The 5,035-nt window shown below is 36.1% G+C and overlaps 1 long non-coding RNA gene across 1 annotated transcript; it reads right to left on the bottom strand.

The window, feature by feature from the left end:
* Positions 1–1,781: 1,781 nt before the first annotated feature.
* On the bottom strand, positions 1,782–4,671 carry LOC131004015 (uncharacterized). The gene is made up of 3 exons (XR_009094880.1): positions 4,530–4,671; positions 2,610–2,676; positions 1,782–2,007 (listed from the first exon to the last, which is right to left on the bottom strand). It is a non-coding gene; the product is annotated as an uncharacterized LOC131004015 (long non-coding RNA).
* Positions 4,672–5,035: the final 364 nt, after the last annotated feature.

Genomic DNA, 5,035 nt, shown 5'->3' with positions numbered 1-5,035 from the left:
ATCAGTAGGGTACTAAATTCGCATGCTTATCTATCATCATGTCAAAATCTCAAGTACCAGTATCTCCTAAGTAAGTTATATACATCGCAATATAATTGCAACTAATCAAAAACGAGGGTGTACCGCGCATACTCTCAAGATCATCCTTAGCTCTAGCCTACATCGACTTCTCTTCTCATCCTCATCAACTCTAGCCCTCCTCGGCTACTTCTCATCCTCATTATCGTTTATCATTTTATCATCTTTGGTAACTGATACTCAAGGATCGACTCGATATCTACTACACTCTTCTAGAGTCCCTGGTAGAAAACAAGCATCCGGTCAGTAGATCCGCATAGAAAATCTGGGTATCTGTAACAAATCTCATCTCCTGTGGGTCCAATGCTCAAGACAACATGTCCCATCATATTGAGTGGCTTTCTTCCTTGCTCAATCCTACCACTCGATTGGTAGCACGGGGACTAGGTGCACGATGCCATCCAGTCTAGTAACAACCATAAGGCTTTCATCCTTTCATAGTCTATGAACATGTGTTTGAAAATCTACTAGGGTATCTCTGTACCACATACTGTACGCCTCGTCCTCGTATCCGATCTTCCCTGAGTTCGATCTCACAACAGTCCACTTTCGTGCAGTGCCAACAGTCCTGGCCAATCTATAAGGAGAACTTAAAGGTGACTCTAGGAACTAACTCTACTTGGCTCCAGCAACAGAAATAAACAAAACATAACTTAGCAAAACTCCTACTAAGTAGTACTGTTCTCTTAAAACTCAAGCTCAAAACATCTAAATTCTCATCTCGTCCCATCTTTACATAGTAGGTAACCTCTCTAAACAATGATATTAGATCCCTTAATCTAAATCATCGTGACTCAGTAAGACAACTCAACAATTCTCTCTCAAAGCCATCTCCAAAGACTATGGCTCATGATACCTCCTCAAGTACCATTAAGGTTGCGTGAGCAAAACTCGCGTCACAAAACAACTCAACATATCGTACAATATCTCATTGCTGCATGCTAATAACTCATCATTAATCATGTTATTATACTCAAGCTCATAACTCAAACCAACAAGTACTTAAAGCAATTGCTAATTCTCTCAAGCTTTAGCTCTAAGTTCTCATTTCATCCTTCTACTTAGTAAAAAAAATATCTCTTAACAATGACATTAGATTCCTTCATCTAAATCATCGTGACTTATCACAACTGCTCAAACAATTCTCATCACAAAACATCTCAAATACATCACATCATAACTCATAATTATGCATCCTCAATCATATAACATCATATGATATAAACGCTCTCATGATTCATCATGTAACATCAACATCATACTCTTACAACATAATAACTCATTATTAATCATGTTGTCATCCTCAAACTCAAATTATGCATCTTCAAAGTGTAACATCATAACTCATCATATAACCTCAACATCATGCTCTTCAAAATTTAACGTCAAATAAACTTTGAAATTTTACATACCTCGTTGAGCCTGGTGTGATGGTGCGCTGAGCTCACGGTTGTTAATAACTATTAGCCTAGTAACTCATTCTAGACTAAACTCAAGACTTCAAATTCAGAGCTTTCCTTCGCTCTGATACCACTCTGTCACAGCCCGCCCTAACTATGGATAGTTAGGTCGAGTGATCCACGACTAGGGATGGGGTTAAAGAAGAAGGGGAAGAAAAGGGGCGTCATTTATAGCCGTAAAACTTACTCATCTTAATAAAACTCGTCATTTTTATTCATTAATACTCAATTGAAAACAGTCTATGAAAGACAGCATAAAACTTAATTAATATCATTAATCAAGTTATACATCGTATGAAACCATTCTCTTAAGACTCAAAGTATGACATAACATACTATAACATCAACAACATCTTGCAGCGGAAAGTAGCTAGACATATGTATGAAGACATATTCTAGACAGGTTAACTATTTATTAACAACCCTGGAGACTCCGCTCATTGCAGCACCATCATCACATCAGCTCAACCTGCACATTTAGAAAACATATGCAGGGCTGAGTACAAAAGCACTCAGTGGGCACGTATGCCTAGGTATAAAAATACATGCTTCAAAACTGTAAATTGTCATGCCATCATAAACAGTACAGCAAGGGAGTTTTTCGCTAAAAAGGCCCAAGCTTACTAAATTCATTTGTGATTCTTAAAGTTCGTCTGCAGACTAAGTTCTCTTGTAATCTATCATATCTGGAACTTTGTGCCGGAGAGGTGGCCACCTCTCACGGTCACTTGACCGGCCAACCCGCTAGATGACTCACGGTCACTGGTGTACACTAGTCTTGGCAGGATAGCTATCAACTGCTCAGGACCCGAATTCGATTGCATCATTGGCAAAGCCAAAACAGATAGATATATCATACTAAAATTTAAACATTTTATGGCAAGACAATACTTGAAATAACTTTAACTCAAAGATTTTGTCATGAAATAACTTGCTTGAATGTAACATTTAAACTCATTTGATATATATGAAACTGAAATTAACAGTTAGATCATCTCATGCATTCATTCGTATAAGAGGCCCACGATACGTAGGGGATCTCTATATACGTATAGTAAAAGTAATGCCCACCTCGTTGTGTCTCTGTATCAATGAGTAACGTCACTCTCTCCCTCAAGTCGTTACTTCCCAAAAGGACCTTCATCGTTATGAAGAATTGGTGAGAAGTTATAAAAGAAACCTCGATTAATAATCTAATCTCTTTTATGAAACATTAGTATCTCTAATGTTCATCTCTCTTGATTGTTAATCAATATAACAATTATTATCTCTCGTCATTACTCATAAATTATAACATCCTTATGTTATAATTAACAGCATTTCAATTAAAAGAAATATTTAACACATCGAAAAGTCCACTTTGTTAGCAGATCTATTCGCTCTCATCTCGTCTAATTAACCAATTAGAAAGTTAAACTTTCCATTAGGCATGTATTTGAGTCACGGGTCAACAAGAATTGACTATGCTCAAATCCTAATTTCACTAAAAATTTCGGCATGACCTATTCATATATCATGTCAGCCACGAGATTTCAACGCGTGAATCTCACTACGTGAACTCGTCTCTCGACTCAAAACTTAACATCTTGACATCTTTTCAACGCAACCCAAACAATTCAAAATCATCAAAACTCTTTATCAGTAAACTATCATTTATACTCGACACCAATTGTTCGAGTGTCAGATACCAACATTTATGTGCGTTAATCATAACTCTCACAACTCACACCATTTAGTCATATCGTATCATCCATCAAAACAAATATAATCAAGTTATTTTCTAGAAAGTTTTGCTGTTTTTGTGTCATCTTTAAAACTTCATAACAACCAACTCAATCATCATAAACTCTCATACCAATTGATCTCAAAAACTTCATGAAGTGTAGTTCACTCTAAAAATGGTAGTTAACCAAAAAGGTTAAAGGTTTTTGGAGATATTGCTCTTTTAGTGCAGGCTGTCAAAGATTGACAGTTTCTGCCAATTTTGTTTAGGCCATTAGAAACCAAGGCAAACCTTAATAAAATTCCATCAAATATAATCATCCAAAACTAAAGGTATCCTTGAAGATTTGGTTAAAATTTCACAAGAGAAAACGTTCATATGATCTGCCAAATAAACAATGAAACTCATACACTTTTACTGTTGGACAAATATGACAGCAGAACAGGGCATTTTTGAAATAATAAACTGCTCTGTTTCAGAGGTCATAAAAATCGAAATCTTATGTTTTTAGAAAAGTATTGAAGTCTAGTTTCGTTTAAAAAAAACGGTGATGCAAAATCCTTCATGGATTAATAGATATAAACGTTTTTGTGAAGTCTACCAATAGTTGACAGATTCTGTCAAGGATTTTTCAAAATATCTTTAAAATAGCAAACATCATCCAAAAGACATGAAATTTTGCAGCAACGAAATACACATATCATAGATAAACATACTAAAATTTCAGAGCCATCAAGCAATGAAAACTCATCGAAACATAAGCTTGAAACTGCTGTAAAATTTTGACAGAATTCCAGTTTTAATTTCGTTCAACAATTATCATCCATAAATTGTAAATCAATTAGCATGCTCATGTGATATCGTAGAACACATATACGCAATAATATTCATTATGCAACGTCTCAAACTTCACGAATTTAAATAATCATACTCTAAAAATTTATACAATTTTCGTGCTTGGAAAAATACGAATTTAATATATATCGATTCTAGCATACCCCTAAGCACAAATATCAAGTCAAAACGATCAAACAAAAATCGAAAGACAAGCTAATATGTGAAAAACGGGGCTGCCCTCATGGGTTTCATAGCTACGGTTCGTTCCGTTCTTACTCCCTTCATTAAACATGCTCAACATCTACCCAAGAACAACATACTAAAATTTCACGACGATCCGACGTCGTTTCAAAATAAAGTCGAGAATCGACGTTTTTCGACGTCGACGAAAATCGAAAAGAAAACCATCAAAACGTAGGTAGAGATCTTACCTACTTAGATACGTGATCGAAAAGATGATCGACGCTCGTCTCGGTGCTCAAATCGGAGGTCAAAAGCTCCAACACCAAAGAAAATGGTGTTATGCGTGAAGTGTGTGTGTGTTTTAGGTGTTAGTGTGTGTGTTGTGGCTGATATCAACGTGATATAGTGTGAGTGAGTGGGTTTGGGCGGTTGGGGGGTGGTTAGGGGTAGGGTAGGTTAGATATTTAGTCGTTAAATATCTCGTCTCGTCTCGTTTTAACGACTAACTACCCATACTCTTCGTTACTCGCCCTCTCAACCTCTACTCACTTTCATTACACTCGTAATTCTATATAAATATAGAAAATACAAGCTCGTTCTCGAAATTCTTATAAACGAGATCTACACGTTTATCGAGAAATCCCGATTCACTATTCACTCGTCGTCAAAAAAAAATAAAAACTTTCATTATTGGACTCGTATCGAAAAACTAAGAATATTTCTCGACGACGTGCACATAAGATTTTGAAAGTCG

The sequence above is a fragment of the Salvia miltiorrhiza genome, unplaced genomic scaffold (genome assembly GCF_028751815.1).
Source record: "Salvia miltiorrhiza cultivar Shanhuang (shh) unplaced genomic scaffold, IMPLAD_Smil_shh original_scaffold_305, whole genome shotgun sequence".
Lineage (NCBI taxonomy): Eukaryota > Viridiplantae > Streptophyta > Magnoliopsida > Lamiales > Lamiaceae > Salvia > Salvia miltiorrhiza.
The sequence above is the reverse complement of the archived record's forward strand: the minus strand, read 5'-3'. Positions and strand labels throughout refer to the sequence as shown.